At 43.0% G+C, this 22,297-nt stretch overlaps 1 pseudogene; it reads right to left on the bottom strand.

The window, feature by feature from the left end:
- Positions 1-8,867: 8,867 nt before the first annotated feature.
- Positions 8,868-20,537, bottom strand: LOC118992900 (immunoglobulin heavy variable 3-23-like; annotated as a pseudogene).
- Positions 20,538-22,297: the final 1,760 nt, after the last annotated feature.

Here is a 22,297-nt window from a genome sequence, read left to right as displayed (position 1 = left end):
TTGCATGTGGAGGACTCTGCTCCCATAAGTGGGGAGGAACTGAGTCAGGTTCCCCTCTGGGTATCTCATCTGACCACATGCCCTGTGTGACCTGGGACAAGATGACATGTACGTTGTGAGTCACTGCAAATAGGCCAAAGGATGGCCTCACCCTTCTGCATGCAAAAGGAGATCTATTTTCAGTAGATATTGTCTATTTTCTTGTAGATATTGTAAGGGATTAGTTTTTGCCCAAACTTTGAAACACAAAACATTAAGGTATCCACAATTGAGAATAGCTACAATCATAATTTTATGTTTAGTTATATGTTGGTTTCAAGTTAGTTATAAATAAGATCCTGGCATAAAGGACAGTTTCTTAAGGGACCCCATTTTCTGTAACTCTAACATCTGTGGCCACTTTTATATGAATAACTATAGAGGCTGGGTGGGACCCCTTGACCCTTGCATTTGCGTCCAAGGCTTTCTATGCTAAGTCTCCATTAAGGCACCAAGACCCACAGCAGAGACCTCTCACAAATGACATCAGACAGAAGCACACTTTTTATGCAGCAGAGGAAAACGAAGCTGCAGTACACCTCTCTATGATGCAGTGTCATCCAATTACTGAACAGAGGATTTGAGAGAATCATGGCTGATCCACATTCTCAGATTCTGTCACTAAGTGTCCATTGTGTTCAGAAGCAGCAGAGTGGGGAGAACCCTGGGGGGTTGTCCATAGTTTTCTCAGAGGGAATATCACTGTGCCCCTCAAAGGAATCCTCTCCATCCCCAGCCTCCCTGGGAAGGCTGTGTCCTGTGGCCTGAGGTCCCTGGGGTCCTGCTCTACAAGGAAATTCCTCTATATTCAGGACACAATATTTTCAGACATAGCATTTGAAAATATGTTCTGCAATCTATGCTTGACTTTCAATTCCCTTAATAGTATCTGGGTAGGGCAAAAGATTTTGATTTTGGATACATTTAAAAATATATTTCATGTATTTATTTTTAGAGAGAGGGGAAAGAAGGAAGAGAAGTTTCTCCCCTGAGAAGTAGAGAAACATTAATGTGTGGTAGCCTTTTGTGTGCCCCCTAGTGGGTACCTGGCTCATAATTCAGGCATATGCCCAGACTGGGAATCAAACTGCTGACAGTTTCATTTGCAGGCCAGCACTCCATCCACTGAGCCACACCAGCCAAGACTAATTTCAGCTATATTTAATTCATCAGTATCTTACCTCAACGTTTTATCTCCACATTCACTAGACAGCTCCCTCTCACTGAGATCATATTCTGTATTTCCCTGACATTTGTGTGAACAACACGGTTACCCACGGAGAGAAGTAGCAATGCTGATTCACAAGCGGTGAGAGTCAGGTGCAGAGAAGCTCACTGGCTGACAGGTACTCCACAGACAACAGGGAAACGTTCTTCAGAGTGAGACCCAACAGGGTGCTCATCTCTTTGATCATAATTAAAAATGCCAAAGAAGAATAGCTGGTCACCAATATCCCACTTTCAGATATCTTTCAAGTTGTGATTCAAAAGGATGAACATTTTCTCCAGAAATCATTTTAAATTTGAAGCATCTCATTAAACATACCTGCCATTGCAAAGTCCTACCTCCATAGTTTCCTTTACACTGGTGCACACATACAGTTTTGTGGTCAACAAGAGACCACACATCCAGCAGTGGTCCCATCAGTTCCTAGTGGGGCTCAAGTATCCCTCTCAGCTGGGATGTCATCGCTGCTGCAATGTGGTAGTTCCTCACGTTGCTCACAGGTGTGTGCACTGGTGGTGGTCATGTAAATCAATCTACTTCACTTTGGGTCATGTAACAACACAGCCTGTGCAGTCACAGTGGTGGCTGATCCCCTCAGGTGTGGGTAATGACACTGTGGCATTCATACCAGATGTAATTGTCCAACTCTGTATTTCTCAGACCCTATACAATCCCTGGTTGCACAGGACTGTAAAATGATTTGTGACATCAGCCTTGCTATGAATATGAATATGAATATGAATATGCTTTAACCCCATATAAAGCACAGTCCTTCATGAACACCCATTTATTTTTATTTTTTAAGATTTTATATATTTATTTTTTTAGAGAGAGAGTAAGGGAAGGAAAAAGAGAGGGAGAGAAATATCAGTGTGTGGTTGCTTTTCATGTGGCCTCCACTGGGGACCTGGCCTGCAAACCAGGCATGTGCCTTGACTGGGAATTGAACCAATGACCCTTTGGTTCACAGCCCACATTCAGTCCACTGAGCTACACCAGCCAAGACAAATTTTTTTTTGCTTTAATTAATCAAGATGTTCCTTGTACCTGAGCCCCTGTCTCTAAATTATTTGGAGGCCAGTTCCACCTGATCCTTGATGAAAGTTTTATAATTCTGGAAGTTATATTGATAGTGAGTAATAAATATCTGTTGTATCTTCTTTTTCAATTACTTGTAAATTACACATATTTATTGCATTCTTACATTTTGTGCTTCTCAGTGAATTTTTAATGAATTTCTCAAATCCAAAACTAATAACAATTTTGGGTGGAAAGTAGTGCATTGATTTTCTCCGTTTGTGCTTTCTGGGTCAGTCCTATGTCAAGCTGGCCTCCTCTAAGGTCATATTTAGCCTGTTCCTTTGACCCGTGTCCATCCCTCCAGCAATGGCCCTTAGTCCTATTTATGGTGGATGTTGACATGTCTCTTCCAGCTGGTACAAAGTCCTCATTTTTTTCTGAAGATACAAAATGTGTGATGAGCTGGATTTTTAGAAATGCTTGAAAAGGGTTTTAGAGTGACTCTGCATCTTTCTTGGGTCATCACTGTATGTCCAGACTCCTGAACCCTCATCTAAGGGTCTGATCCTCACCATCCTCTGTTACTGATGGGTGCACAAGCCAGGTCACAGAGCCACAGTAGTCAGAGGTGCAGAGGACGTTGGGGTGAGCTCAAGCCCATCTCCTGGGCCTGTGCTTCACTCACCCTGCACCATCCTATGTCTATAGAGACCCCTAGTGCCAGGCAGGAATGACTAGTGACTGAGGGTGCCATGGAGTGGAGGATGGTACAGTCCACACCAGGATGAGGCTGACCTTGTTCTCAGTTTCCCCTCCCACTCAGAAGGGGCCCACTGTCAGTGCCACATCCCTGACTTAGGGCTGCGCCCTCTCTGTGCTGAGATGAGGCCCTAAGGGAGCCAAGACCACAGGGAATGTGATTTGTGTGAGCAGAAGTAGGCAGAGCTCATTTTCCCTGGGTAACATCTGGACAATTTTTGATCATACGAACAAAGAGCAAATTCTTCAGTTCAAGATGAAGGATTTCTACCCACTTTTATTTTTTCTAATTTGTAAATAACAATGTTTAATTTTACTCTTATTCACAAACAAAAATGTCGTTAGGTAATCTTGCTCTAGAATGCTCAGTGCCCCTTTGTCTGTGCAAGATGGGCTAACAGCACAGTCCACCCTCTCAATCCAGTATGAACTCTGACATAAAGGTTAAAATACATAGTTCACTGAGCCTTCCTTGCTTAGCAAAACCTGCTTCTCACCCCTGCAGGACCAGGCCCACTGTAGCCTATAGGAAAAGGGAAGGTGAAATGGTGTGGGGAGACTTGTATTGTTCTACCTGAACATTCTTCCATGCTTCCATCCCCAGCCCCCAGGACAGTGGCCATCTTGGATTGGTTCTAAAATGAATTTTTTTTAATTTTAAAAAGCATTTTCTTTATTTATTAGTAGAGAGCTGAAAAGGGGATGGAGAAAGAGAGGGAGAGAAATATCAATATGTGGTTCAGTCTTGTGTACCCCCTCCTGGGGACCTGGCTGTCGACCCAGGCATGTGCCCTAGGCTGGGAATCTAACTGTGACCCTTCAGCTCACAGGCATGCACTCAACCCACTGAGCTATGCTATCCAGGTAAATTGAAACTATTATGTTAAGGAGATCACACACACACAAGTGTGTGTGTATATGCATACACACACATGAATGAATATGATTAAGGATATATTATGTGTGTATCTATATCTATATCGTCTATATCTATATATTCCCTTATCTTAAAATGGGTGTATGGAGGTTATAAAAAATTTCCAACACACTATAAAGTTTTGATATAATTTCATTTGTAATTTTAAGATATTTTAAGATTGTGTTACAGAAAAGCACAGTTCTTTTGTCAATCACATTATAATCAGATCTGTATTCAGGTCATTTTAAGTTCCTATTTTCGCCATTTAGGAACAGTCATTGATTTATCCTCATGCATTTGCACATATGTTACATCTTCAGAAAGATCCATGTAAATGACTACAGCACTCCAAATTCAATATTGCTGAGAAAAATTTTCAGATCACATTTTTGAACAGAATAAAGGTTACTAGAACTGTATGGAATAACTGGATTTGTAGAAATACTGGCAAATAATCAGCACAAATAAATTTGATTATGGGACAGAATGAACTGAATATGACTGTAGTTTTGTACTTTTGTTGAAAATATCAATAATTTTTATTTTTTTGTTTTTCAGACATAAGAAAGCTCTTTTTCTTGAATTATATAGGTAAATTATACTTTAATAAGCAACATTATGGCATTTATATTTTCTCTCTATTTAATCCCTCAGGAACTTGGAAACCTTTAATTATCATTATTATTTCCATGGCAATATATTTCTCTGAATAGATCCAGCAGGAATTTTACCTATTCATAACAGGACACATAAATATGTTTTCCAATTGTGGTTGCATTAACCAAGACTTTTGTCTGGAATGTAATGTCTTAGAGAGGCATACCTAGACACCAAATGCCAGCAAAATATTTAAGGAATGGATTTTACACATGATAAACTTGGAGAAATGGCCTGGTACCCTGCTTACTCAGAAGGTTCATGGCAGTATTTCCAGGTGAGGAGGTTGCTTATCTGGGGTACAACAAGGAAGAACCCAAGACATTTTGTAACACCTGAGAATTCGAGGAACTCACCCAAAGTTATAGATATTGCAAGCAAAGCTTTATAACAACTGGGGGCTTGGATTATCTGCCCCATGGGCTAATTAAACCTCAATCTGGCAATTCTTTATAAGATTCTAGCAAAGCACATGTAAAAGATCCATTGTTTTTCCTATTATATCTATGCAAATAATGAGGAAAACTGAAACTGGACTTCATGCTGTAAATGCATCAGTCTCTTTTTTTCATAAAAATGAGGGTGATTCTACAAGGACAAATTATGTTTCAATAGACTCTGTGCTGCATGATTATGAGCATCAAACTCTAGTTCACTGAATTGTCTTTACAGTTTTATATCTCAGTTATGAACAAAAGTGGATCCTATTTTTCCTGATTTCTTCCTCAATAATATTGAGATTAATAACACAATTTGACCCTTCCAGGTTACAAGCTTTACTACCCTCAGGGAGCTCCACCACTATCTTGTTCTGTGCCCAGGCTTCATCTCTTCCTCTGACAGATGGCAAGGGTCTCTTGACTTTGAAGGAAAATGGCATTCCTCTTCATCAGAAAGCAGTTTCAGAAGTGATTCTGTTACACTTCCAGGAAGGGATTCAGAGCCAAGATCCTTAAGGGAGAAATATAGCAGGCATTTAGACAGGCAAAGTCAGAGCAAATACAAAAGGCCAGGCATGCAAGTTTACCAGGTTAGAAATCTCAGGTGGCCAGCAACAGACATGCAAAACCCAAATGAATAAAAAGTGGCACACAGGCCAATGATGAACTGGAATATTGACTAGGAAAATGGATGAGGGGTCCAGGGGCTCTTCTAGACACCTCCCAACCCATCGTTGTTCCCCACAGGGGCCTTAGATACATTTGGCAGGGAGGAACACGTTAATAGACTTTTAGTTGTCATGGGACCCACATACTCTAAATCAAACATCAAAGTGGAGTGCGCATGCACACACACACACACACGCACACACACACACACACACACACACACACACACACAACCATCCCTTTGCTGGAATAGGACTTGTTTTGTAAATTCCCCACCCATGTAACCATTTGTCCTGAAAGGCAGTAACTTCCTCTCTGGTCCCACAGGAACATGCCCTATAACTCCAGATGCTTTTATCCTTTTCAGGGGAACCAAGAGGGGACTTTATGACTCCTGAGTTTTACAAGTGAGTAATTAAATCTATTTTGTCATGTGGGACTCCACAGCGATCAACCAGCATTCACCCAAATAGCCTGAGATACCCCTGCAGAAATCCCAGGCAGTAAATTTCTTTAGAAGTACTCTATTACCTTTGTGGTAGCAGCTTCACATCAGTATGTATTTCAGAATCTCACCAAGACTTTTATCAATATACCCAATAAAATGACCACCCCACTCAATATTCAGAAATCTCTCTCTAGCTAAAGTTTTATTTGACAATCAAATTACCTCGACTACACACTAGAAGAACAAGGAGGAGTTTACATGACCATCAACTCCTCTTGTTATATTTACACTGGCACCTCAATTCAGATGGAATCAAGCATCACCAAAACCAGGTAACAGGCTACCTGTCTTCAACAAATATTGGGCCACCACTCCCTTTCTTTGAGGGAACTGAAGGATGGTTTATGAGTCTATTTTCAATAAGCCACTGGGACTTATATCTGTATTTAAAGGAATTTTAGCCCTGGCTGGCATAGCTCAGTGGATTGAGCGCGGGCCTGCGAACCAGGCAATCGCAGTTCGATTCCCAGTCAGGGCACATGCCTGGGTTGCAGGCTGGTTCCTTGCAGGCCAACTCCCAGCAGGGGACGCACGAAAGGCAACCATACATTGATGTTTCTCTCCGTCTCTCCTTCCCCTCTAAAGATAAATAAATAAATAAAATCTTTAAAAAAAAAATAAAGGAATTTTAATGTAGGTATAAACATTATTTTCTTTATAAGGCATGCATTTATTGTTTCAAAGTTCTTTTTAACTTGTTTTTCCCATGACAGTAAAACAGAATGTGCTCTAGGCTCATTTCTAAAATTTATATCTGTTTTTAACTCAAAAGATTTTACTTTACAATAGGTTTAGTTTTTTTCATTCCCTCAGAAGGTTCATAGGGCATCAATATCTCCATAGACACGGAGGCAGGATTGACATTGGGGATTTGGAACACAAAATAAAAACTTTATATTGCTTGACTCACCATTAAATGGAATTAGAATATCAACTAACTTCTAAGAAACCCACATACTGCCAGCTTATTTGCAAGAATTTTTCATGTGCCACCAGTTCCAGTCCTGCTCGTACATGAAACAAACTTGACCAGTTTCAGGTGACAGAGATGTTCAAAATGCAAAAAGTTGTTTGTCACCAACCAGTTCCAGAATTATGATAGTAGAGGTCCATATTGGGACAAGGAAGGATGCTTCCTGCATGTCCACATCCACTCTCCATGATCTTTTTGTCACTCTCCCGGCTTATTAAAACTCCTGCCTGCAATGAGATGTTAATAGTTCTGTGATAAATGGCTCCCATTTTCCTGAGTGCTGGCCCCTGAATAAAAACACTCTCCATTATATCAGCTCCTGACTCTAGAGCATTGGCTTTTGAAGTGGTGGGCAGCCAGGCTTGCCTTTGGTTATAGCACCAATGTGGCTTATGTTGAGGGATCCCTTACTAGTTCATATCAGACAAGCTCTTGCTGGGTCCTCCTCTTCTGGAAGAATCAGCAAGCTCTCTGAGTACATTGAGAAACGCACTAACGCCCTTTATGGGGCACTGCCTTGGCCTAACCATCTCCCAAAGCTCCATTTTAAATACTATTCTCTTGACAGATGATTAATTAAATCTACAAACTTGGAGAAATACATGTTTTCAGACCATATATAGCTCTGGAGCCCATGGAGAAAACATGATCTTGTCATCACCTTGACCTCAGTCCAATGAAAGTATTACAGGCAGAGACATGAAGATTGTGTTAATAAATGTGTGGAGATTTCAGCCCCAAGTGTCTGGTAACCGATTCTGTTGTCATAGGAATAGAGGTCAGGCTGAATTTCATCTCTAATTGGCAAGGATGCCTCATTCTGCTTTCTACTGTGTAATGTCTTAAGTACTGGTCCAGGGACAGGGACATTCTTAAGGTCTGGTCTAAGGTGAGGAGACTCCATAGGATCTCCCCCTGATTGAGGACTGAAAGAATACTGTGATGTTGTAGACTTTGCTGGAACCTGGAACACCTGTCAATCCTCAAATTTGCTGTCAGAATGTCAATTTTGTGATGTGTGGCTAGAGACAAAGACAGAAATCCCTCCTTGATATTCATGTACTTACTTTTCCTCAAGCACACTTCCAATATTCAGAAAGAAGGGAATGTCCTGGGAATGGGTGAACAGTCACTATGGTCCAAATTCCCACACCTGATCTTGTCCAAGATTCCCTTATGATGCCTCCATGAACATCCCTCATTCAGAGGACAAGGCAGTTCCCAATGTGTCCAGTGTTCAATCTAAATAAATAGCATGGGCCCTTTCAGGAACATCTTCATCATCTCTTCGTGGAAGCACATGTGGTCCCTTGAAGCCTTTCCCTGAATATCTGATGTGCCCAGTGGCAACATCAGTCTTCTTCCAAGATTGCTGACTGTGTAAAGAAGTCAGGAGGACATTTGGTCTGTCATCTTTTTAGCCCAGCCCAGCTACACCAAACCTCAGAGTTTGTGACACACCCAGGATGTGGGTGATCACACTGAGTCTCTTGCACAGTAACACAAAGCTGTGTCTTCAAACTTCAGGCTATTGATCTTCAGAAAGCTTAGGCTAACAGATGTGTCCAGAGAGAAGAAAAAAAAAACATTGAGAAGCACTGGACAAACCTAAGTTACCAGTTTTTGTGTTAATCCAGCCCATACACTGCTGGCCCTCATCTGGGGCCTGTTACAACCAGAACAGCATAGCTGGTGAAGGTGCACAGAAAAGCCTTGCAAGTGGTCATCCATGAGGGTCTAGGATTCATTACCTCAGCCTCAGCCTGTGACAACTGCACCTGGATGTGGATACCTATGGAGAGGAGGCAGCAGTGAATGGAAAATCCTCTTGACTGTCCCTGGTCCCCTACTCAATACAGGGATTAAGGAGCCTAATACCCTTAGCCACTGACACCAGGAAGAGGGCTCTCCAGCTCCAGTCCATGGTGAGAAGCTATGCCATCAGGACTTCTGTAGGAGAGGGTGTGGCTGTGAGTGATGGTCTCAGGACATAAACAGACCCACATCTAACCTAGCCTGTACTTCCTATGTGCATATTAATGAGGAAAAGTATTTCAAAGCTGATTATTTTACTCCACATGGGGAAGGGTAGAGGACTCAGAGACCATGGTCATTGGGAGATTCTGGGTCTAAGTCTAAACACGATATCTGGCATAAGTCCCCTTAAATGTCTCCGAGATGTATGCAGAGATAGCTGTTCCCTCTGAGGAACAAAATCCCATAGGGTGTGCTCCTCATTGAGAACATGCCTTTGAGTGACACAGAGATCACCTGGACCAGTTCTGGGCTTTAACACCTAAAAGTCTCATTCCTTTGATCTTGGTGTCTCCAAAATGTGGCAGTGAGTAAATTGAAAAAAATAAAAATAAAAACTCTGTCTCAAGCACCTTAACACTTAAATGTAAACAATCCCTAGAAATACCCCATTGACTGTGGTTTTCTTGTCTTACTGAGTTTGGTAGATGCTCCGATAGATTAGGATATTTACAGTCACTTCATGTCCAATCATTATTTTGGTGTTTTTTTTTTTTTTATTAAAAGAGGAAGACCCAGTATGTGGAGGAAATCCCACCCTAGCCACCTCTGCACCTGTTTCTGGGGAAACAACCTTAAGATTGTGTATCCTGAGTACCTGCTGCTTCCCGGACTACACCCTGAAAGGGAGGGCCCTGTTTGGACTCAGAGGACATGGACCTCAGAGCATCTCTTGTTTGAATTTTAAGCCTGGAAGCTGCCCCTTCAGGGACACCATGTTTTTAGACATCTAGGATACAGATAATTGGCCTTACTAAATACCAGTGATTCTGCAGGGAACTCCTTCCCTGAAGCTGCTGGATGCACTGACTCAGCAACACTCCTGGGACCAGAAGCTTCTCAGGGGCATTGGGGGACTTTGTTGTTCTTAGGTTCCTCTGTTTGAAGATCTCATATGTGTATCCCTGTATGTGGCCCTAATTCCACTGCAGTTCTATTGCTCAATAAATCACACAAACACACTCACATGCATTGTGATGACTTTCATGGTAGTGACTCCAAGTTTCCCTTCTCCCTGTTCCTAGCACAGAGGCAGGATCCCATTTTCACCCAAAATGGAGAGTGACCTGCTTTGATGACAAGACAAAAGCAAACACAAATGAACAGAAGACAAAATCCTTTATGTATTCCAGGTCTCCCACCACCTGGAAGCTGCAGAAACCATACACGGAAGCTCCAGGCTTGTTGTAGGAGAGTCAGTCCAAGGGGAGACTTGCCCAGTCAGTGTAGTCAACACTGACTCAGCATGCAGAATATTACAATGACCCAGAGCCCAGAGGCCACCATCCAGAAAGCCATGAATCCCAAAAGCAGGATCTCAGGTGACACTGGATGGTTGTCTCTCTAGGAGAAGAAGCAGGGACTGATTCAGGAACAGGGGACCCCACAATTTTCCTCAGTTACCAGAGTAACTTGTTTTCAACTGTCCCCTGTTGTCCTGAGTGCCCCCTGATTTCCTGAGAACTCCTGCATCCCAGACCCACCCCCCCCCCCAGTCTCCCACAGGGAGCTTTATGTCTGGGCTCACATTGAATATCCCTCAGTGTGTTTATCATGCAGTAATACATGGCTGAGTCCTGGGTTGTCACATAACTAAGCTACATGGAGAAGTGGTTCTTGGACCTGTCTCTGGAGATGGAGATACAATTCTTGAGGGACAGACTGTGGTGGACTAGGGCCAGCAGAATCCGCTGGTTGTGGCTGACAATGAGAATAAATGCACAGGCAACAACAATCCTGTGGAGAAAAAGGGGACAGCATGGCTACTCTCTCAAGGGTAGAGTGTCTATGGATGCCTTGGCCTCTCTCTCAAGAGGAGAGAACCTCTACCCTTGCCTAGACAAGCTTTTATTGTTTTCCTTGGGTCTTACATCAGAGAAATATTTATTATCTACAATATAGAATGTTATTGTTTACATTTTAGGTACAATCAAGTAAATGAAAATAACATGCAGAGGGGAATGGTAATAAGATGATTAGCTCTGTCCTTGGGAGAACTCATACAGGGTTTGGAAAATACCTTGAAGATAGACAACACACATTTGTTGTTTTAGACCAGGGTGATGGAGTTTTAGCAAGAGCAAGCCATAATAGTCTGTGCGCAGCTTCTAGGCCTGATTCCCATGGTAAAACTCTGTTTGAAGGTCTGGCTCCTGCTTAGCACTTTACATCTGTAGGTTTCCCGTGCAGAGCTGAGTCACATTTGCCAGACCAAAACAAACCGGTCCCCTACAATTCCCTTTTTTCCTTTTTGTTAAAGCTGTTGTGGGCTACTTGCTGGTCTCTTTTGCGACCCTGGGTAAATAATTTGTAAATGCATCATAATATACAAAGCATTATTAAAATCAGTAAACAACCAGCAGCTCCAGTTACCCACAATCTTAGGTTGAGTCCATCAAACCAGTGTTTTGGGTTTAACGAGTCAAGATTATCATCAAGGGTTTGAAGAATCTCCTGTTCAGTTAAGCGTTGAACGTCCTGCAACTGTTGGTGTAAATCCAGTTGCAATTTATCAATTTGTTCCTTTAAATTAGTAGAAAAAGCTCCTCTTAGGTCATGTTGGATATTCCAGGACTATTGGCTGGAGTTTCATTGTAGTGGGGTGATACACAGTTTGGAGAAACAAGAATCACAAGTCAGCTACTGATGGGTCACTAGTGTGTCCTAGCATTCATGGATCCAGTTGAGGGATGATTTGACTGCAGAAAGCTGAGTCAGGATTTCTTGATCATTCTGGGCCTGTTGAAGCAGTTCTAAAGTGGAATTGGTTAAAAGAACATCAACAGTATGAGAAGTTTGAACTGACCCAATGAGGGCAGTGGTTGCTGTGGCCAAAGTAGCTGCAATAACTATGGCAGAGACCATAAATCCAATTAAAGTGTTAACAAACTGCTGCACTCTTTAAAAGGCCAGCACATTACTAAGCACTATTATGCCATGGGGATCTCCCCATTCTCTGGTTACATTAGCTGGCACCCATATTTGAATTTGTCTTCTAACTGTATAGACTGTAGTGAGGCTTAACTGAGTAATATTGAGATAAGTAAGAGAGCTGGCATATATGGACTCTGCAGAGACAGACAGATAATCATTTTTTTCTGATTTATTCTAAAAGACTTGAGCTGTCCATGGACTTTCCAAAAACAAGGGTGAGATGTAAAACTGTGATCCAATCTTGTTTTAGAGGGCCATCCTGATAGAGGCTTTCAAAAAAAATTATACAGGCATTTTATAGCAATAAAAGGCAAGCCCACTTTCCATGAGTTGTAATGCTAAGGGCTAGTATGGTTGGGAGAAACAATTCTGATTACAGGTGCCTCAGTACTGGGCCCCTCCCACCACACATTATTTTTGGGATTTGATGCAGACTCAAAACCATTGTTGTGCCAAGCTTTAGTCAGTACTTTCTCAATAGTCAGTACTTTCTAATTAGCTCCCCAGTTCTCCACTACAAAAGGACTTTGGGGGAGAAAAGCAAGAGTAGTATTTGGTCCTCTGCACAAAGACCAAGAGACTGAGTCTTTATAGTTTTTCTGTAAAGTAAAAGGAGGAACTAGAGGGGTATTGAGAGTATGATAAATCCTATCCAGGGTATGCAGGTCAATTATAGTTGTTATGGAAAGCTGATAGTAATTACTGTATTACTCTTTGCTTGCAGCATAAAGTTGTCCCTTTAAAGGAAAACACAAGTGTCAATAAGAACAGAAAAATAAACTAGTAAATGCTTAGCAACATAAACTGTATTTTTTTTTTTTTGCCACTGGAATTCAGTGCTTATTTTCTTCCAATGGACTATCTGGTCTGTTAGCTGATCATTTTTCATTTCCCATTAGCAAAGCTTGATGTCTTTTTTGTTCATGATAAAGCTTCATCCTTTTAGCTGGAAGCCAGACAGGACCTGTAGGGGTGTAAACACATGCATGCCCTCTTCTCCATGTTAAGAGATCTACAGGACCCTGCCAAGTACCATCTCCCAGAAGATCTCTGTATAAAACCTTAGGATAAAATGACTTTGTCTCTTTCTTCTAAAAATGTTTCTCAGTTGGAGTATAGAGTTGTTCATCACAGTTTATAAAATTACAGGTAAACATAGCTAACATAATCAAATTTGGGGGGTAGACTCTTGACTCCCCCTTTTTTGTTTTTTAAGAAAAATTTTAAAGGTGTGATGCGCCCATTTAACAATTGCCTGAGTGGTTGAATTGTAAGGTATTCCTGTTTTATGCTGGATATTCCAACACTGAAGGAAGGCTTGAGTAGAATGGGCAAGATATCCTGGGCCATTATCAGTTTTAATTTGTTGAGGCTGTCCTAAACGACTAAAGGCTTAAAGTCAATTGGTTTGTATATTTTTAGCAGATCTTCCTGTCAAAGCAGATGCATGTAGGGCATCAGAATAAGTATCAATAGAAATATGAATGTATTTGAATTTTCCACAGGGGGAGTAATGAGTGACATCTGTTTGCCAAGTCACTTGAGAACGTAGTCCTTAAGGGTTAACTCCCATGGATGGAGATGCCTTAGCAAGGGCTTGGCAATCAGCATATGATTTAATAATTTTCTTAGCTTGGGAATGATAAAGAAACAGTATTTTAACTTTTCCTATTACTTTTCTGTTTAGCTTTGGCGGTCTGATTTTCACCCTCCTGAGAGGGCTCTTCTCAGCCCTTAACCTTTGGCTTTCTGGTTTGCAACAGGTAGGGAGCAGTCAGCTGAAAAATAGCCTCAGTTTTAAAGTGCCATTTTTTTTGCAAGCTGTAATGAGTTGGAGCAGCAAGTTAGCTGTCTTGTTTTCAGGAGTTGGTAGTTCTTTGCTTTAGAGTTTGCAAGGAAAATGGGGAGTAGGAGGGTTCTGCTCAAATATGTTTTAGAAAAAAGTGGTTATGTGCCATAGGGCCTTTCAGGAATTGATTGACTAACTGTTCCTTCCCAGAGAATAGCCAGTTCTTCCCCAAGAAGACAATCAATGTTTACAGGTATTGAGTTAAAAAATAATACTTAGTCTTCTGTGGATAAGGGCTAGTTCTCCCCAGGAAATAGTACACTTACACTTTATTTTTACAGTGAAACTTTATGGCTCTGGCATAAACAAGGAAGATTCTTAGTATTTCTTTAACATGTAACACCTCATATTCCACTTATAGCATGCTTTAGATTGACAAATTTATGAATAATTTCATAACTTTTAGAAAAAAGTTTTTTCTGTACTGGCAAATGCATTTACTTCATTTTTTTCTTGGTGATTACTGCATTCCTGGAATGTGCTCTAAAGTGAGCTGTTTCATTATCTAGCACCCTTAAAGATTTTTAGGCAGGCTGGAGAAGAGGGAGGGTGGATGCTAAGCTTGGCATAGCTTATTCCTAGGACCAGAACAGCCCCTGGGTCTTCAGAAAGAGGATTCAGAATGGCTAAAACACACATTTTCTCATTGTTTTCCTTCCTGCACTTTTTAATGTCTGAGGGAAGTGAGATCTTTTTCTTTCTTTTTTGTATAATCGATTAAAAATTTAGTAGAATCTTTATGATGTAACAACATTGGAGATTTCATTCTATTTACTAAAACATTTTGAGACTGAGATATTACTATTAAAACAGAAACAAAAATAAAATTCAAGAAAACCAGTATCTTCCAATTAAATCCTCTAAAGGAGGGAGTGAGACACTAGTCTTCATCTCACACCAATTAGTGCTGTTTCAACTTCTGCCCAACTTTTCCTAAATAACTAAGTCTAAAGATCCATTATCAGGGAGATATTTAGCAGCTTAAAAAAAAACTGCCAAATTAGCATAAAACATTGTTCTTGTTCTTTAAAGAGCCCATTCTTGTTGTTAAAGTGTTTCTTTTTCCCTGGCTGGTGTAGGTCAGTGGATTGAGCACGGGTCTGTGAAGCAAAGTGTCACTGGTTCGATTCCCAGTCAGGGCACATGCCTGGGTTGCAGGCCAATCCCCAGTGGAGGACACATGAGAGGCAACCATACATTGGTGTTTCTCTTCCACTCTTTCTCCTTCCCTTCCCCTCTTTCTAAAAGTAAATAAATATATATTTAAAAAGGTTTCTTTTTTAACTTTGATTTCTGCCCTCTCAGACTCCACACTCCATAGTATATCTTATCTAATTAGCTATTGGGGAGTATAGTGTGGTGGGTCAGAGTACCCTAACCCCACTTATGGATTTCAAGTTTTTCCCATGTGTCTAAGACTGCGATGGGGGCCTCGAAGTCCCAGGTGACCAACCTTTATATCACGCTCCCTGGCTGAGCTGAGAGTTAAATTACTGTGATTGGAATTCCCTATGAGGCCCCTACACATATTGAGGATTGACTCCAGGCACCTCTGCAAGGCCCCTACTCACATAGGAAGGCCTGAGATCTCAAGTCAGAGGGAGGAATGGCTCTTACCTTTGGTGCTCCAGCAAGAAACTGATATATTCATAATCAACCTTGTTAACTAATTCAGTTTTTAAAACAATCTTCAAAATCCGGTTGAAACCAAAACACTCATTTAATATCTGATTTTTTGTTCACAGGCAGGCAAAGGGAAAAGGCAAAATCAAAAGGGCTGCAAAAAGCAGCTTTTAAAGAAAGAATGTGCAGAGGCATTTGTAAAAAAAAAAAAAAGCTAATTGAAAGGAAAATTCATTGCTCTCTCTCCCAAACCTAAAACCTGATTGGGTATTGAGCCACAAGGATGGGCTTGTAAGTGTTTTTACAGTGTGCCTTTCATTGTGTGGGCTTTTGCTTGCAGTTGGCAGGAAACCTAGTGTTCTTTCCTGGCCCATCTTCAACTCATCCTGTCATGGGTAGATTTGTTGCAGCATGTGCCCTTATGGCTTTTAAATGCTAGACCAGTGCCCATTGGGTGTGGCAATTGCCAGAGAGAGAGAGAGAGAGAGAGAGAGAGAGCATGGCTTCTGCTAACTAAAGGGAGTGTGTTGCAAGAGAGGGTGACCTCAGAAAAATACCCCTTTTCTCTAAAACACAACACACCCTATGTTCTCCAAAAAGCACTCAGGGTCTTCGGCCCTTACCTGGGCTTTTGAGTGCGTTCCACCCACTTTGGTGTGTTGACCACAACTATGGCTGATAGCCTTTGGGTCCCTGTTCCTGGGCGCCAGATGTGGCAGACTCCAGCCAGCAGAGTCCGCCTGCTGTGGCTGATGATGAGAAAAAATGCACAGGTGACAACAATCCTGTGGAGAAAAGGGGGGCACCATGGCTACTCTCTCAAGAGGAGAGTGTCTATGGATGCCTCAGACACTCTCTGAAGAGGAGAGCGCCTTGACTTTTTCCTAGACAGGCTTTTATTGTTTTCCTCATGTCTTACATCAGAGAAGGATTTGTTATCTACTACATAGAATACTATTGTCTACATTTTAGGTACAATTAGGGAAATGAAAATAACATGCAGAAGGGAATGGTGAGAATATTTGTTGTCTATCTCCATCTGGATTTCTAAACCAAACTGTGTGGGTCCCCCAACCTCGGAGTGGTGTCACCTACCCATGATTCTGTGAATATGATGCCAAGTCAATGACTGTCATCACCGGGGGAGATTACTTCATGTTATTGGATTTATTCACTCTAGTGATTGGTGACCAACTTGCATATCCTACTGCTGGTTGGCATGGGCACTGAAGTGTGTGGGGCTAGTGTGAACTATTGGGCCCAGCAGATTCCCTGTTAGATACTGCTAATGTGGGTCGGAAGGTTTGATGATTCATTGGAACTGGGAATAAGGGTGTCTGAAAGAGACTCTGCCTTTTGTTCATGTGAAAACAGTATTTTGAGAATATACTTTTAAATTCAGAGACTTCGGTGGTGAGTGCAGAATCCGGAATCCAGAGGGGCTCCCTGAAGGAAACTCTTACTGACAAGAAACAGCACAGGAAATCAGCCCAAACCACCAACTGCACCTGCTCCTGGAATGGCCCTTGTGTTCAGAAACACGGAAGCACCCCCTGGTGGTTACAGCTGGTAGGTTTTTTTGTTGGGGCTCACACTGACTTCCCCTTACTGTCTGTTGCTCATTAATGCACTGCCATGACCTCTGTTCTCAGGCTGCTCAGTTGCAGGTACAGTGTGTTCTTGTAATTGTTTCTGGAGATGGTGAACTGGCCCTTCACAGAGTTGGCATAGTATGTGTTACTTCCATCAATATTGATTCCACAAACCCACTCCAGCCCTTTTCTGGAGCCTGGCAGGTCCAGCTCATATAGTAGCTACTGAAGGTGAATCCAGAGACCAGGCAGGAAAGTTTGAGGGACTCCGGAGGCTTCACCAAGCCTCCCCAGACTCCAACAGCTGCACTTCACACTGGACACCTGCACACACAAGCGTGTCAGGTCAGGAAACTGTCCCTCATCCTTTGTTTCTCTTAGTAATGTCCACCCACATATTCAGTTTCTCTCCTCCATAAAATAGCTCTTTTTTAAAACAATATTTTATTTATTTATCTTTCGAGGGGAAGGGAAGGAGAGAGGGAGAGAAACATCAATGTATGGTTGCCTTTCGTGCGCCCCCTGCTGGGAGTTGGCCTGCAGGGAACTGGCCTGCAACCCAGGTATGTGCCCTGACTGGGAATCGAACTGCGATCGTCTGGTTCGCAGGTCCGGGCTCAATCCACTGAGCTACACCAGCCAGGGCTAAAATAGCTCTTAAAACTGCATCAAGGAAAGCCCAGCTGAGCCCACACTCCATGTTGAGTGGTCTGTGTTCTCTTCTGAGCAGGCACTGGGGACATGTGGGAATCCTGGGTGGGGCTCCTATCCCAGGGTTGCAGAGTCAGGGCTGAGCTGCTTTTCATGAACAGAGTGTGGGGGTGACTTTCCTTGCAAGTCCTCTCGTGTGCCACGGGTGAGATCAAATATGACTGAGACATGAGGTGATCTGCTTGGGGAGGAGAAGTGAGCAGTGGCTAGTTTCTCAGGGGGAAAAGGCCAGCAGTGGCCAGTTTCTCCGAGGAGAAAAAAGGCCTCGAGCCCCCTCCTCCAGGGCCTTTTATTGGGTGCTAATACACAGGAATACAGGGTGTCAAGGATCAAACAGTAGAAAACATTTCAAAGAAATCTCAGGGCTTCCAAGTCTGTCGGGAACATAGTTTTAGGGTTTCCTGCTCCAACCCTTAACACATGAATGAAAGCACTCTTAGCAGAGAAGATTTCACAGGTTTATCAGGAAGTCTTTGTGATGCCAGATTCTTCCCCAGGACATGCTCTAGCAAGGCAAGGAGCTGTACCCCTCCCCATCAGTTATTCAGGCTTAAGGGGATTAGAGCCAGGAAGCACTTCTCCCAGAGAACATGAGCACTTGGGCTGTGCCAAAGCCTGGGGATGAGAGTCCATTGCTCTTTGTTGCAGCCCCCGAAGCCTTCCATGAAGGCCTCCCAAGTGATGGAGTCTGGCTTAGGTTGCCCCCCGCTGTGAGGGGTCTTACCCGTCATTGACTTCCGACCAAGCTTTGGGGGCAGAGAGAGGAAACTGTGGCAGTGTTTGCTACCAGAGACAATTTTTGTCTCCTGCGGCTCACATTCCAGAGGTTGCCACTCACCCTTAGCCACAAGGGGTAGAGATACAATTCCTAAAACCAGGCAGAGCAGTCTGCAGCAAGCAGAGGGGACCTATTTGCATGTCCTCCTGCTATATAGGGAACCCTGGGGTTGGAGACCTGCAGAGAGGTTTATGCCTCTCTAAAGAAGTCAGTGTCCCATGAAGTGTGGTCATGATAAGATTTAAACAAGTACACACAAAATCCTGAGCAGGGCTGGTTCACATCCAAGAGGTCACATCTGGTGAAAATATGCCCAATATCTGGTTATGTGCCCTCCCTATTGGCCCCACTGCTCTCCTAACCTCAATTCAAGGCAAAGTGGGACAAACCCCATGAGGCTGTAACACCCCCTCGCTGTAATGAGAGCATGAATACGTGTCTGTATCAAGTGTTATTAGCCCTCCAGGGCTGTATACACTTGTGGTCTCAGAGTCCTCACCTAGTGGAGAAGCTTGTGCATCAGCTGTGATGTGGCTCTAGATAAGCTAAAGTGAGCCAGGTTCACCTAGAACTGTCACAGACAACTGCTGCTAAGTCTGCGTTCAGCCCAGGACCACTATTGTAGATGCACACTGTCCCTGTTCTGTCCCCTCTATAATTGAGTGTCTGAGACAATCTCAAGCCCTGATGTAAATGGACTTTCACAATGTGAGTGTTAGAAAGTCAGGTTTAACTGTCACTGCTGCAGGTGTCCCTGTGGCCAGACTTGGCCTCCATCACTGTCTCTTCCCATTCACACTCTAGATCCCCTAAGACTGCCCCACCCTGTGTGGAGTAGTTTGCTCTATGTTCCTATTGGTTAGGAAGACAGAGACCCAGAGAACACAGGATCTGTGGGCCTTGATCACATGATTTCCATCAGGTGTTTGAATGATGCGAGTTTTCTCCTTCTTGTTGAAGGAAATTAGAGGAGGAATAGACTCTGCCCCAGCCAGACTGACAACTTTCTGTCCCTGCTGGGGGCTGCAACCTTGCCCCAAAAGGGCAACACAGTGAAAATCTACAATCTGTACAGAAACTCTCTCTTCTACAACTGTTGTACAGGTGCTGACATAACAAAATAAAACCAAGCCAAAAAAAAATGGAAGAGGAAAACCTAACAACAATAACAAGTATAACAGCAATAAAATAATAAGAAAAGAAAATAGACAAAAATACAAGCAAGCAGAACAATAAAAACGAGAAACAAAAAGTATTCAACAATTAAAAAATGAATGGAAAACAGACTATGAAAGGGAAGAAGGAAGGGAAAGTAAAGGAAAATAATACATATAGAAAATAAAAATAAAGGCTAGAAAAAGAATGATGGAAATATTAATAGGAGATGGGGAAGCCAATGAACTTATATGCACAATCCATGGACATGAACTAAGATGCGGGTGCATTGCTGGAAGGAAGGGGGATACAAGTCATATGAGGGTAAAGGGTGAAAAATTGGGACAACTGTGAGAGCATCACCAACAAAATACACTTATAGAAAGAAACGTGCCCTGGCTGGTGTGGTGCAGTGGATTGAGCGCCTGCCTGTGAACCAAAGCGTCGCCAGTTCGATTCCCAGGCAGGACACATGCCTGGGTTGCAGGACAGGTCCCCAATAGGGGATGCAAGAGAGGCAACTACACATTGATGGTCCTCTCCCTCTCTTTCTCCCTCCCCCCCCGGTTCCCTCCTCAACCCAGGAGCAAAAGGGTCCCTTACCTGTAGCCACCACCACCAGGAAGAGGACTCTCAAGCTCCAGTCCATGGTGAGGGGCTGTGTTTGTAAAGGAGTGTATGGCTCTGGGTGATGCTCTCAAGGCACAGACAGACCCACATTTAACCTAGTCTACCTCTTCTCATTTGCATATTCATGAGGCAAAGTTTTTCATAGCTGAAGACTTGACCCCACATGAGAAAACTAGAGGACACAGGGCCCATGCTCAGTGGAAGACTCAGGGTCCAAGTCCTAGTCACTGTTGTAAAATGTGTTCCCTGTCAGGTCGCTGATCTCTGGGGAGACATAACTTCTCCTGTTGAGGAGCAAGCCCCCACAGCATATGATCCTCATTAAGAGCCCACCTTTGAGTGACACAGAGACCACCTGGACCAGTTCTGGACTTCAGTGCTACAATGTCCTTCCTTGAACTGTGTGTCTCCCAAATGCTGCACTGAATGAGTGAATAAAACCACCCCCACCTTTGCTCCTTCCAATTCAGATAATAGAGAAACTATAGAATTACACGTATTGAGTGTAGTCCTTGTGTTTTGTTTAGTTGGGTAAATTCTCTGGTGAAATTGGATGTTTACCATCACCTCATGTCTGAAATAATTTAGATGTTTTCCTGAAAAGAGGAAGAGCCATACCCTCACTGGAAGTCATGACCCAGCTCTCTCTGCACCTGCTCCTGGACATCAGCTTTGAGCTCCTGGGTCTCCTCTGTTCTGTACTGCCCAGACTGCACTCTCAAGGTGAGGCTTCTGTCTGGGCTCACCAGGCATGAAGTTCTCATCATCTCTAGCCCAGAATTAAAGGCTGAATCTGACTTTACACTGCTCCTTCAGAGACACAATGTGCTTACATCTCTGGCCACTGAATTGGCTGTGCTAATCCCCAGTGACTGTGCAGGGAACCCCATAGCAAGGGCTCCTTGAAGCAACTGATGAGCTTCTTCCTTGGAGCTACATGATGCACTGACCCAGCCAAATCCCCTCAGCCCTGAACATCATGTGGACTTGGGGTCTGTGATGTCATCAGGTTCCTGTGCTTGCAAGTCCCATGTGAGGATCCCTACATGTGGCCCTAATCCGACTGCACATGCACTGCTCAATAAATAACACACACACACACACACACACACACACACACACACACACACACACTGTGGTAATGATCATGGTACTGAATCCTAGATCTCTCTTCTTCACTCTCCCTAACACATGCATATATCTCCACACTGAGCTGATTCTTGTGAGTGTCCTGCTTTGACAACAGACAAAAAGAAAACACATTTGATGTGAAGACTTGAGATTTCTTGCCTTTGTGGCTTCCCGTTCCTCTACCTGGGACTGACTGAGTCTGTGGTGAGAAGGGTCAGATCCAGTGGACCTTGTCCAGTCAGTGTAGCCAACACTGACCCAATATGTGGGGGGTATAACTGATCTATATAGCCTGCACATTCCCATTCTGAAAGGACACAGCCAGGAGACATGAAGGCAGGACCAAGGGACCCCAATGAATAGGCATCTCCTCAGGAGCAGAATCAGGAGATGATTTAAAAAAGGAGGACCCAGAAAATTTGGCCTGGCTGGTCAGAGTCCCTGTGGTGCAAGGATCAGTTTGTTGTTGACTTTCTCCTGAGTCTTGAGTGCTCCCCTGCAGTTCAGCTCGTTTGACTTTGCACAGGGAGGTGTTTGTCTGGGATCACACTGATTTTATTTCTCTGAGCCTCTCACAGTGTAATACTTGGGAGTGTCTATCTACATACTGATAATGTTCTGAATCATCCCTTTAGATGGAGCATCTAC

Source organism: Sturnira hondurensis, unplaced genomic scaffold, assembly GCF_014824575.4.
Source record: "Sturnira hondurensis isolate 20B ecotype Veracruz unplaced genomic scaffold, ASM1482457v3 Scaffold0008457, whole genome shotgun sequence".
NCBI classification, from domain to species: domain Eukaryota; kingdom Metazoa; phylum Chordata; class Mammalia; order Chiroptera; family Phyllostomidae; genus Sturnira; species Sturnira hondurensis.
The sequence above is the reverse complement of the archived record's forward strand: the minus strand, read 5'-3'. Positions and strand labels throughout refer to the sequence as shown.